Here is a 14,090-nt window from a genome sequence, read left to right as displayed (position 1 = left end):
CTTTAGTGTCGGTTGCCGAACCGGCACTAAAGGCCGTTACGAACCGGCGCTAAAGCCTGGTTCTGCACTAGTGATGGGTGGGATACAAGTGGCGTCGGGAGCACCATATGTCAACCATCTTCTGTTTGCTGATGATAGCTTGTTGTGATGGCGCAAGGGAGGTGTCAACCCTGTTGGAGAGGTATTGCCAAGCTTCAGGTCAGAGAGTTAATACGAGTAAATCCTCAATTTTCTTTAGTAAAGGGTGCCCGGCTAATACGAAAAAGGAGATCAAAGGAATTTTGAATGTTCCCAATGAAACTTTAAAGGAAAAGTACCTAGGAATGTCTTGTGATGTAGGCACTTCGAAATCAGGGGCTTTCAAATATTTGAAGGACAGACTATGGGGTAAAGTGAAAGGTTGGATAGAGAAAACAATTTCGTTTCAAGGCAAGGAAGTGTTGGTAAAATCTGTAGCCCAGGCTATGCCAGTTTTCTCTATGTCCTGCTTTAAGTTACCAAGAGGATCATGTGAACATCTGAATAAGTTGATAAGGCAATTTTGGTGGGGCAGTAGGGAAGGAAAACGCAAACCTCATTGGGTGGCGAGGAAGACCTTCAGTCAGCCCAAAATTATGGGGGGTCTAGGCTTTCGAGATTTTGAACTTTTTAACCTATCTCTTCTTGCGAAACAGTCTTGGCGCCTACTACAGAATCCTAGCTCGCTATGTGCACAAATGCTTAGAGCAATCTATTTTGCCAATGGATCCATCTTGACAGCTGAACTGGGGAGTAGGCCATCACAAGTATGGCGAGCAATCTTGGAGGAAAGGGATGTTTTGAACCAAGGTATCATATGCAGAATTGGCAACGGTACCTCCACAGTGATATTGAGAACATAATTGGATTCCTAACAATGTTATGATGCGGCCAATTGCCTGTTTGTCAAGCGACCCGCCGGTGCGTGTCAACGAACTAATTGATGCAACGAGTGCAACATGGATAAGGGAAGTGCTTCAGCAGGTCTTTTTGGCGCCAGACGTAAATTCCATTCTTAGCATCCCTCTGTGCACTAGGAATCTAGAGGATTCGTGGGCTTGGAATTATGAGAAAAATGGCATTTTCACAGTTAGATCCGCATACCGCATGCTTGCAGATACCAAAAGGAGGAGAGAGGACTGGTTGGAAAACAATGCAGCTAGATCAAATTATGAGGAAGATGCAAGGGAATGGACTTCTTTATGGGCAGTGGAGGTACCGGGAAAAATAAGAAACTTTTTGTGGAGACTAGCGAGGTGCTCGATCCCGACGGAGGATGTTCGACATAGTAGAAACATGGCGGACAACGAAAAACGCCAGCTGTGCGGTGCACAGGACTCATGGAGGCATTCATTATTGGAGTGCTCATCGTCAAGATGTGTCTGGGCTTTAGTTGACATGGAAATTGTGGATCTCTTTGAGTCTACGAGAACCAAATGCCAAGAGCTGGATAGTCGCGATGATCGATAGCTTAGAGCACAAAAAACTCATAGAGTTGGTCGATACTCTTTGGGCGATTTGGACAGCGAGACGAAAGGCAATTCGTGAAGGTAGACAAAGCCCACATGCTACTCATTCTTTCGTGACCAGCTTCATCTTCGAGCTTGAAAATATTCAGAGTTCAGAGAGAAGGGTTGCTCCCTTAGTACTACATGCAACCTCAGGCGGCCGTGGTTCAGTCTCTCGCGAGGGATGGATAGCACCGGGTGCTGGTCGGGTTAAAATACATGCTGACGGAGGCTTCTCCAGGATTGAAGAGCGAGGTGCAGCAGCTGCAGTATGCAGAAATAATGAAGGCGTCTTTCTGGGATCCTCTGCCATGGTTGTCGAAGGTATAACTGAAGCAACAGTATTAGAAGCCTTGGCGTGTCGAGAAGCTCAAGCGCTTGCACTTGATCTCATGGAAGATAGAATCGTTATTGCGAGCGATTCGAAGACGGTGGTTTAAGATATTGAAAAAGGTACAGAAGGGCGACATTCTTCCACTGTAATGCGGGCAATGGAGTTTGGTTTATGTGACTTTATTTTCGAGGGTCGAGCACTCAATTGGGAAGCTCACAATTTAGCTAAATTTGCTAGTTCTTTAGATGTTGGTCGCCATGTTTGGCTAGGGGCTCCTCATGACCCCCTAATTATTCCTGTAAACCTTGATACTATTCAATAAAGCTTGGTTTACTGCTAAAAAAAAACCCTCTCTCTCTCTCTCAAATCTATTTTTGGCACGCAGGAGCATGTGCTCAGGCAAAATGGATTTCCGACCCCGTGAGAATAAATCATCTTCGTAAGGAGTCATATTCCCTTGATACTTGAATCCAACTGTTTGGAGGCCATAAATTTGCTAAGGAATGAAGATCCTGATAGATCAAGAAATTCTTTTTTGGTTTAAGAGATCAAGTGGAGGAGCAATGCTACACTCACGGGCATATAAGCACGGGCTATTACGGAATGCTTAGTTGGGATACTTTGATTTGAGAGGATATCCGTAAACCCCCGTGTGTTCAGAATTTTCGGCTGGAGGAAAGGGAATCTTGTATTACTAGTGTTTGTCGTTGTCAAAATAATGTAAGCTACTTTATGGCATCATATGGTAGGACGCAACAGCGACTGCAGTTTGGCTAGGCATGGAGACCTCGGGCGCTATCCCAATGTGTGAAACCAAATCTTTCCCTAATAATAAAGCACGAATTGACTTCGTGAATTCATCATCACAATACGCTTCTTTCTGTGAATTTACACTTTCAATTTGATCTTAAACCATATACATGAGGTGGTACGAAAACCGTTTCGTTCGCTGGTGACAATTGTTTCTGATTGTAGTCGATGTTGGGCTGGAGTCAGGCGAGTCTGCTTGGTCAAATGGGCCAACTCTGGCCCGTAGCTCATCCGCCCCACACAAGCCATTTGGGCACGAACGGCGAAACTTCACGTAGAGTCGCTACCGAATTACATAATCCCACCTCGCTTATGGTCGTACTTCGTTGGCCTTTTTGCAAAAAAGTCCTCCTATTTTTGATAAATTAACCTGCAGTGCTATTTAAAGTGTAGATAATGTTTCGTTTCTTTCAAAAAACACTCTGCCTCCACTGAACAGCCGTGCACGCACCGCCGCTTGTCGCCGGTGTCGACGCCGCTGAAGCCAAGGCAGGGGATGCGTTTTGGCGGACGTCAGCGCCGCTAGAGCCCAGGAATGAGGCGACGTGTCGCGGCTGGCGTTGTAGAGCGCGGCGTACCAAGGCGTCGCGGCGGTCGTTGAAGGGTGCGGTGGACCGAGGCATCGCGGAGGAGGATGATAAGGCGGCCGGCGTGCTCTCTTGGGGCGAGGCGTCATGGCGGGTTGTGGTGAGCGCGGCCAGAAGTGGTGGAACGCGCGCGAGGCTACAAAGGGGGGAAACAGCAGAGGTGGGGCGCGGCAGTGGCGGCGTTGCAGGCTGGCGGGCCAGGGTTGGCGCGTGCGGCTGGCTGCGAGTGAAGCGGCGACAGACAGTAGCGAGGTAACAAGAGGGAGCGAGCGGCGATGCTGGCTGGCAAGTGAGAGGCGTGGGCAGGTCGCGGCGGCAATAGCAAACCACCAGCAGCAGCATAATATGGTAGGAAGCAGCAACGACTGCAGTTTGGCTAGGCATGGGGACCTCGGGCGCCATCCCGATCCGTGAAACCAAATGTTTCCCTAATAATAAAGCACGGATTGACACCGTGGATTCACCGTCACAATACGCTTCTTCCCGTGAATTTACGCTTTCAGTTTGAACTTAACACATACACGCGAGGTGGTACTAAAACCGTTTCGTTCGTTGGTGATAATTGTTTCCGATCGTAGTCGATGTTGGGCTGGAGTCAAGCAAGTCTGCTCGGTCAGATAGGCCATCTCTGGCCCATAGCTCGTCCGCCCCACACTAGCCATTTGGGCACGAACAGTAAAACTTCATGTAGAGTCGCTACCGAATTACATAATCCCACCTTGCTTCTAGTAGTACCTTTTTGCAAAAAAGTCCTCTTGTTTTTGAGAAATTAACCTGCAGCGCTACTTAAGGTGTAGATGACGTTTCATTTTTTCTTCAAAAAACCTCAGCCTCCACTGAACCGCCGTGCACACCCCGTCACTTGTCGTCGACGTCAACACCGTAGAAGCCAAGGCAGGAGATGCGTCGCGGCGGACGTCAGCGCCGCCCGAGCCCAGGAATGAGGCGACGTGTCGCGGCTGGCGTTGTAGAGCGCGGCACACTGAGGCGTCGCGGTGGGCATTGAAGGGCGCGGTGGACTGAGGCGTCGCGGCGGAGGATGATAAGGCGGCCAGCGTGCTCTCTTGGGGCGAGGCGTCGCGGCGGAGGATGATAAGGCGGCCAGCGTGCTCTCTTGGGGTGAGGCGTCGCGGTGGGTCGCGACGGGTTGTCGCGGGGCTACATAGGGGGGAAACGGCAGAGGCGGGGCGTGACAGCGGCGACGTTGCAGGCTGGCGCGTGCGGCTGGCTGCGAGTGAAGCGGCGACAGATGGTAGCGAGGCAACAAGCGGGAGCGAGCGGCGATGTTGGCTGGCGAGCGAGATGTGTGGACAGGTCGCGGCGGCAACAGCAAAGCAGCAACAACATAATATGGTAGGACGCAGCAGCGACTGCAGTTTGGCTAAGCATGGGGACCTTGGGCGCTATCGTGATCTGTTAAACCAAATCTTTCCCTAATAATAAAGCATGGATTGACTCCATGGATTCATCGTCACAATACGCTTCTTCCCGTGAATTTACGCTTTTAGTTTGAACTTAAAACATATACACGAGATGGTACTAAAACCGTTTCGTTCGCCGGTGACAATTGTTTCCGATCGTAGTCGATATTGGGCTGGAGTCTGGCGAGTCTGCTCGGTCTGATGGGCCAACTCTGGCCCATAGCTCATCTGCCCCACACAAGCCATTTGGGCACGAACGGAAAAACTTCACGTAGAGTCGCTACCGAATTACATAATCCCACCCCGCTTCTGGTCGTACGTCGTTGGCCTTTTTGCAAAAAAGTCCCCCAGTTTTGAGAGATTAACCTGCAGTGCTAATTAAAGTGTAGATAACGTTTCGTTTTTTCAAAAAACACTCTGCCTCCACTGAACCGCCGTGCACGACCCGTCGCTTGTCGCCGGCGTCAACGCCGTTGAACCCAAGGCAGGGGATGCGCCGCGGAAGACGCCAGCGCCGCTCGAGTCCAGGAATAAGGCGACGTGTCGCGGCTGGTGTTGTAGAGCGCGGCGTACCGAGGCGTCGCGGCGGGCGTTGAAGGGCGCGGTGGACCGAGGCGTCGCGGCGGAGAATGATAAGGCGACCGGCGTGCCCTTTTGGGGCGAGGCGTCGCGGCGGGTTGTGGCGAGCATGGCCAGCAGTGGCAAAACGCGCGCGAGGCTACAGAGGGGGGAAACGGCAGAGGCGGGGCGCAGCAAAGGCGGGGTGCAGTCGCGGTGGCGTTGCAGGCTGGCGGGCCAGGGCTGGCGCGTGCGGCTGGCTGCGAGTGAAGCGGCGACATACGGTAGCAAGGCAACGAGCGGGACCGAGCGGCAGCGCTGCCTGGCGAGCGAGAGGCATGGATAGGTCGCGGCGACAACAGCAAAGCAGCAGCAACATAATATGGTAGGACGCAGCAGTGACTGCAGTTTGGCTAGGAATGGGGACCTCGGACGCTATCGCGATCTATGAAACCAAATTTTTCCCTAATAATAAAGCACGGATTTACTCTGTGGTTTCACCGTCACAATACGCTTCTTCCCGTGAATTTAAGCTTTCAGTTTGAACTTAAAACATATACGCGAGGTGGTACTAAAACCGTTTCGTTCGCTGGTGACAATTGTTTCCGATCGTAGTCGATGTTGGGCTGGAGTCAGGCGATTCTGCTCGGTCAGATGGGCCAACTCTGGCCCATAGCTCGTCCGCCCCACACAAGCCATTTGGGCACGAACGGCGAAACTTCACGTAGAGTCGCTACCGAATTACATAATCCCACCTCGCTTCTGGTCGGATGTCGCTGGCCTTTTTGCAAAAAAGTCCTCCTATTTTTGAGAAATTAACCTGCAGTGCTACTTTTGTAGATAATGTTTCGCTTTTTTTTCAAAACATACTCTGCCTCCACTAAACCGCCCCGCCGCTTGTCGCCGGCGTCGATGCCGCAGAAGCCAAGGCAGGGGATGCGTCGCGGCAGACGTCAGCGCCGGAGCCCTGGAATGAGGCAAGGTGTCGCGACTGGCGTTGTAGAGCGCGGCGTACCGAGGCGTCGCGTCGGGCGTTGAAGGGCGCGGTGGACCGAGGCGTCTCGATGGAGGATGATAAGGAGGCCGGCGTGCTCTCTTGGGGCGAGGCATTGCGGCGGGTTGTGGCGGAACGTGCGCGAGGCTACAGAGGAGGGAAACGGCAGCGGCGGGGCGCGGCAGTGGCGGGCTTGCAGGCTGGCGGGCTAGGGCTGGCGCCAGCGGGGCAACCAGCGGTGACAAACGGTAGCGAGGCAACCAGCGGGAGCGAGCGGCGGCGCTGGCTGGCGAGCGAGAGGCGTGGACAGATTGCGGCGGCAACTGCAAAGCAGAAGCAGCATAATATGGTAGGACGCAGCAGCGACAGCAGTTTGGCTAGGCATGGGGACCTCGGGCGCTATCCCGATCTGTGAAACCAAATGTAATCCTACCTGACGAGTAATACATGTTTTTTCACGAAAAAAAACTATGTAATTATCCATCTAAGCTAATCCGAAACATTGCTCTTTTTGAGTTGATGGAGAGCCATTATATTTGAGAGACAACATCTCTAGTAATATCTGATTTCATTCAGGAAACAATTTATTTTTTGAACTGGTAGCTACATAATTTTTTTTTCAGGGCTGTCACTTTTATTTCCAATTGAGCGGACAAATCAGGAGGGTGTACCTGTAGGCCGCAGCATCTATTTGAACCAAGATACTCATCAATATGCTGGAATGGCATTCTGTAGACAGAACCATATATAGGCTCTGTTTTATCATTCATTCAATGTACAGCAATATGATAAAAAGAAGCAACTTTCAATCAACGCAGACCACAATATATGTCATCCTCAATCAGGCCTATGGTTTTATTATTCATGGTTGGCCGAAAATTGTACATCTTCCACACAAGATCTATGCACTCTCGCCGACACTCGCAAGGCCTATCCCGCATAATTGAGTTTCTAAAAGGGCGTAAAAATGATAATTACCAACGTTAAAAATGCGACAAGTTCATCATCGGCGTCCCAGATGCATGCCGTTGCCCGGACGTGGCCGGAGCCGGAGATGGGTGGGAGATCAGACGAGTCCGACGAGCTTCTCACTGAGCGCCCAGACCTTGCAGGCCTTCTCAGGGTCGCTGGCCTCCTGCGAGAGCTGGTTCTCGAAGGACGCCGATTCCTTGTTCCAGCTCCAGTACACGCCGGACTTGGTCAGGCTAGGCTCCGCCACCACCTGTGCCAGCCTCTTGCGGGACTCCGTCTCGGAGACGAACCCCTTGGTGACGGCGGGAACAGGGTGCGCAACAACGGGATGTGCTCCCGGAACAGCCCCGTGGTGGCGATGCAGCCGGGGTAGAGCGAGGAGAAGGTGATGCTGGTGTCCTCGTGGTACCGCTGGTGGAACTCCTGCATGGTCAGCATGTTGCACACCTTTCTGTCCTTGTACACCTTGGCGCCGTCGAAGCTCTCGTCCCCGTCGATCATGGCGGAGGTCGCCGAGGCTGGCCTTGGGCGGCACGTTGCCGGCGAGCGTGTTGCTGTTGCCGGCCATCTTCGACATTATGGGCGGCATCTTCTTCACCGTCGACGGCAAGCCATGTCGCCGGTAGCGCGTGAAGATCCAGAGCGTGCTGAGCAACCCACGGTTACTTGCCCGCATGACCGCTTGTTGTCGCGACAAGGTGGAGAATGGACTCCTCCCGGTGTTTACGCACATGGCTAGCACCGGGACTATGTTCGACCTGCATGATTTGATAACGAGGTTTGTGTTCGACCTGATCACCACCACGCCTGTCTTCGGCGTGGACCCTGGCCTCCTGTCCTCGGACATGCCGCCCATGGATACGGCCTCTTTCTGGATGGTGATGAGGCAGCTAAACAGCGGTCCAGAGAGGAAGCTCGCCGCAACGCACACGGTGCTGCGCAGGTTCGTTGCCGAGATGATGGAGAGAAGGAAGAAGAAAGAACGTGATAGTAATGAGGGTGCTAGTTCTTCCATAGACATTCTGTCTTTCTACATCCACGATCCAGACTACCAGCATGATGGCTTGCTCCATGCGACCCTCATGAACTACATGATTGCCGGGAGGGACACGGTTGGCACCACTTTGCCATGGGTCTTCTACAACCTTGCACAAAACCCTCATGTCATGTCAATCATCCGTAATGAACTATCGCCCATCGCATCACGGAAAGCTGCCATGGATGCCAAAAATGCCAGCACCATGGTGTTCTTTGAGCCAGGGGAGACCAAAACTCTTGTCTATATGAGATCTGTCCTCTACAAGTCTCACAGGCTATACCCGTCGGGCCCCATCGAGCGAAAGACGGTGGTCTTCGATGACGTGATGTCGAGTGGCCATGACACTTATGCAGATGAAGACTGTTGTTGCCGTAGTGGTGTGGAACTTCGATGTTGAGGTGGTTGAATGGCAGAGTGTCGAGCCGATGATGTCTTGTATACTACAAATGAAAAATGGACTCATGGTGAAGCTGAAGAAGCGAGAAATATGACCTCTGGTCTCTTTTTCTTATATGTATCTTGCTTGAGCCTTCGGGGTTTGGGACCTCATGGTATTTGTATGTGTATTGTTATATAATTTTTTGTGGCAATATATTGTTATATATTGTTATCATTGATTTGGAGTCTGATTAAATGTGCTTTTGATTTGAGATTTACTCATGTTAGAGTTAATAAATGTTTCGGAGACTAGCTTAAGCGGTTCTTTAAAAATGGTAAGAAAATGGTTCTAGTAGGTGTTTCCGCTGTGTTTTGGACCCTCTGGAAATGCAGAAACAATGTGATTTTTGAGCATAAAACGTACAGTAATCCTATGACTCTAGTCAAGCTGATTTTGCTATTGGATTGGTGGATGGTCTACTTTGCTACATTGTTGCTGATCCTATCTGTTTGTGTCTATTTTAGTATCTTTATAAATATCCTGGTAAAGCTCTACAATGTACGGATCTAACAAATATCCTCAAAGAGGTTTGTAGATAAGGAAGTTAAGCTTATTTAATACTCATATGAATTGTAGATCGTCTGATTTGTCAACAAGTGGTCCTATTGTGGTGTATGTGTAAGCTGAAGAATGAATGATTCTCGACCGTGTTGCCTGAAGTGCCAACTCATTGCTCTAGCTTGCCCAGAACCATGTTGTGTTTTTTTGGGTTCACGCACTCAACGCTATTATTCTATCCCTTCTCCTTATTGGTGCAAAGGCCTTGGTGAATAGTCCACATCATGTTTACTTGCCCCCCTATACATAGTCTTTTTTGCCTTTTCTTTTCTTTGTCATGGCTCTTTCATAATCTTGTAATATTGTCTTGCATAATGGAATGCCTGAGTTCAGTTTGCTAGTATTGTCTCCTAGATGATGTGTCAAAGAAAAAAAATCATTCTCGCCCTCTCACTATTTGGAAGTGGATCGTTGCTTAGTTATTTTTGGACGGATGTTTGTCTTCATAATTGGCCAGCTGGCACATTACAAGTCTATAACATGCATGCAACAAGTCATTTGCGTCTTCCACTCAAAAGAGTTAGTCTTTAGCTTAGTATTTCAACCAATCAAGACATATTCATTAGCTATAACAAATTCGTTACTAGCTATATATACCAAATCGGCCAGACAAGCACATGATGATTGTGGAGCAAGATAACTCTTTAACACAATAATAAAGTGATTGCACCAAAAAGTTTCTAGTTTCATAAACTTTTTTGCATGTCCCCTGCTCTTCTGGTCTCTTTGACATGCTCTGTTTTAGCATGGGAATATACTAACATCGCATCATCATCAAGGGGGAAGGGTAGTGCGGAGCAAACGAGACGACAAGCTGCCCTTTATTTCTAGATTTTCTCTTAGGATTTAGTACTAATTCGTCGTAATAACAGCAAATAGCCCATTGAGCAAGCTATTGGTCCGTGCTTGGCCCCTTTTCCACTTTGTTTCATGAGGGTCACTCGGGTGGCTAGAGCACGGGTGTGCTCGCTGCCCACTAGTGTTTGAGTCATAAGCTCGACTCTGTGTGCTCAGGTGTTTACTACTATAAGAATAAACATCCAAGTGCTAGTTTTGGCTGGTCTCATTTTTTTCCACACCCCACCACTGATAATCATAGTACATAATAGAATGAAAGTTATGTAACATTTTCTGGTTCCTTGCAACATTATCATCCGAGCAACATCTTTTACTGTTAGTTATGAACTTGTGATATTCTTATCTATGCAATTTCCTGCAAGAATAAATCAATTGTATAAGGTAGAAAACTCATAGGTATCCATCTAAGCTGCACCTTTGTCCAGAACAAAAACAGCTACACCGCAGTATTGCACTTTCTGAGGTCACAAAACCAATATATTCGCTATTTCTCAAGTTCTTGCCTGATTCTAGAGACAAACATCCGCAGTAAATCTTATTTCATTCAGGGAACATTGGCACAAGTGAGCTTAGCACCACTGTGAACGAGTAGCTACATAGAGTTTTTTCAATGATGCTGCTTCTAGTTCTAGTTGAAAAGTTTCAGACAAATCAGGAGGTTTCCTTGTAGGTCGTACAATCTATTTGAAATAATATACTCAATCTATTGCAGGGTTCCCGAGTTTCTGAATTCTCTGTGGAAAATAGCCTTCTTTAGACAGAATCACATGCTTTGCTTTATCAAAGGTTTAAAGTTTAAATGATCATGATAGATTCTTTCAAATTATACACTAAAATGCAAAAAAGAAACAACTCAATCAATGAATACAGAATACAATATATGTCATCTTAAATTTTTTATTATTCATGGTTCGCTAGAAATTATACTTCCTCCACACAAGATGCACTCTCGCGGCTACTCGCAATACCTCTTTCATGCAATTGAGTTTTTTAAACAACATATGATAATTCCAACATTTTAAAATGCAACAAATTCATCATCAGATGCATGCATGCATGGGGTCGATGTGGCTGGAGGTGGGTGTGATCAGGCGAGTCCAACGAGCTTCTCGTTGAGCTCTTAACCTTGTAAGCCTTCTCAGGGTCATTGGCCTCCTGCAAAAGCATGTTCCCACATGACGTCCAGTCTTGTTCCGGCTCCAGTACACGTCTGAAAACGTTTGTTTTATCTGCACAATATTATATGGTATCTTTTGTTATCGCTTATTGAAGCTTCTGTTGGACAAAATATATCTTATTGGACATCACATATTTATAATAAAATTTTGTACTTATATAAAGATCGGCATGCCAATAAATCTTAACAAGTTGTTTTGATTGATAGAGAACTTCATCATAAAACATTAATTACTATTCTTTACAATTGTATCTTACAACATTACTACATTGACGTTATGTATTGGATATTAAAATCATTACACACATATAGATCATGATAAAGTAGCACTTTGTTTGTTGTAAAGTAATTATAATATTGTTTTACATGTTAATTTCGGAATTTTTTTCTCAACTAATTTTAAGCAAATAACACAAATTGACATAATCACTTTAATATTTAGAAAAATATGTGCAACTTAGATGTACTACAGTCGCATTATATGTGTCTGTTCTATTTTAGTGTATTTATATATTCTGATAAAGATCTACAGTGTATGGAGTAACAAATATACTAAAAGAGGTTTGTAGATGAGGACAGTTCAACTTAGTTATTACTCACAAAAAAATCTAGAATGTATGAGGTGTCAACAAGTGGTTCGTGGTGTTTTGGAAGCCGAGGAATCACATGGTGTTCAACTGCGTTGCCTCAAGTGTCGACTAGTTGCTCTACATTTCCCATAACCATGTCATGTTGTTGCGGGTTCGCGCATCCAAGACTGTACTCCACCTTCTCATTATCTCTCGAAACAGGTTTTCGCCCCGCTTTATAGATAAAGCACAAACCAAGTTACACGGCCGAACGATACATGGTAGTGAGGGTGCCCTCTTACACAGCAGATACCGGGATAACCGGACCACAAAAAACACAAATTACATTGCTGAGAGATAATACAGGCAGACTAGACTAAAACATCACGACACACCCTAGGACACCTAAACTCCACGACAACGCCCTCAAAAGGGAAAACGACGCTAGGTGTCGCCACTGTCGAGTCTGATCGGACTAAGGTCTCACCCGGAACCTTGACACGGAGAGAAGAACCACGACGACATCCTCAAGAGAAAAGTGGCACCCGCAGGCGTCGCCGCCGTCGACGCCAAAGTGCGGAGCTTTCGCTCGGCAACTCATCCGTACCACCACGTGGCACTCAAGACAATCACAACGTGTACCAGCCTCCGGATCCGAATCTGGGCAACACTCCCAAAAATTACACAGAGCAAGCCCGAGACACCCACCGCTACAACCTCGCACTCACCTTGGCGAGTAGTCCGCCCCATGGTTATCTGCCATCCCTGTACATAGTTTTTCTTCTCCTTCTCTCTTTTCCTCATCATGGCTCTTTTTTAATCTTGTATTGTTGTCTTGCTTAATGGAATGACTGAGTTCAGGTTGACTATTATTGCCTCCAAGTTGATGCATCAATGATATAAAAAAAATCCTTCTCAGGCTCGCGCTATTTGGAAGTGATCATTGTTCTTTTTACATATGTTTACCTTCATACAAGTTTGTAACATGCATACAACAAGTCATTTGCCTCTTCCACAGAAAAGAGAAAGCCTTTAGCTCAATATTTCAACCAAACAAGACATATCCATCATCTATGCAAAATTGGTTACTAGTACCTAATCGGTCACGCAAGCACATGACGCTTGTGGAGCAAGATAACTCTTTAACACATTAATAAAATGATTGCGCCAAAAAGTTTTCTAGTTCCATAAACTTTTCAGCATGTCTTCTTCTATTTTGATCTCTTTTTTACATTCCCTGTTTTAGCATAGGAATCTGTTACATCGCATCATCATAGTTCAGAACAGAAGGAAAGTTAAGTAACCTTTTCTGGGTCCTTGCAACGTTATTATGGGAGCAACATCTTTCAATGTTAGTTGTGATATTGTTATCTGTGTAATGTCTTGCAAGAATAAATCAACCGTACAAGGAAGAAAACTCACAATTATCCATCTAAGCTACACCTTCTCCACACACAAATCCATCTAAGCTACACCGAAGCATTGCACTTTCTGAGTTCACGCAGCCATTGTAGTTGGTATTTCTCAAATCCTCGACCGATTCTAGAAACACAACACCTGCAGTAATATCTGATTTCATCCAGGAAACATTGACACAAATGAGCATAGCACCACCTTTGAACGGGTAGCTGCATAGAGTTTTTTTCCAGTGCTTCCGCTTCTAGTTCCAGTCAAGCAGTTGCAGACAAACCAGGAGGTGTCTCTATAGGGACGTAGCATCTACCTGAACCAAAATACTCAATCTGCTTCAATGCTGCTGGGTTTCTGATTTTTTGTGTGTGGAAAATAGCCTTCTTTAGTTGAAGGCCGGCGCCATACACAGCAAAGGAGTGCCTCCAAGCTAAAATGGTTAGCATCGACTACAAGATAAGAGGCGCCTCCAACTTTCTCTTCAGACTAAAATTATATTGTGTCCCTACTTGCCATGCTCACTAGTCACTGGTGCATGTTGTAGATTGGTTGATTGAAAAAAAAAACTTTTTTTTATGTGACTGGTGCCTGCTACGGGGATTCATCTTAGAGGCCAAACTGAACTTTATGCCCTACACGGTTTTGGGCAAAGTTTAGAGACAGCCATGTGGACCCCAGCTTAGATGCCATGCACCCTCTAAATGCTGTGGATGCCTACAACCATATGCTCTGTTTTATCGAAGGTTTAAAGTTTAAACAAACATGAATAGGTTCTTCCAATGCACAATAATAAAATGGTAAAAAGAAGCAACTCAATCAATCAAACCAGATCACAATA

General features: G+C 47.0%; 2 pseudogenes; one reads left to right on the top strand and one right to left on the bottom strand.

The window, feature by feature from the left end:
* Positions 1–7,296: 7,296 nt before the first annotated feature.
* On the bottom strand, positions 7,297–7,718 carry LOC119361481 (annotated as a pseudogene).
* Positions 7,719–7,726: 8 nt separating this feature from the next.
* On the top strand, positions 7,727–8,732 carry LOC119361480 (annotated as a pseudogene).
* Positions 8,733–14,090: the final 5,358 nt, after the last annotated feature.

The sequence above is a fragment of the Triticum dicoccoides genome, chromosome 2B (assembly GCF_002162155.2).
Source record: "Triticum dicoccoides isolate Atlit2015 ecotype Zavitan chromosome 2B, WEW_v2.0, whole genome shotgun sequence".
In the NCBI taxonomy this organism is placed as follows: domain Eukaryota; kingdom Viridiplantae; phylum Streptophyta; class Magnoliopsida; order Poales; family Poaceae; genus Triticum; species Triticum dicoccoides.
The sequence above is the reverse complement of the archived record's forward strand: the minus strand, read 5'-3'. Positions and strand labels throughout refer to the sequence as shown.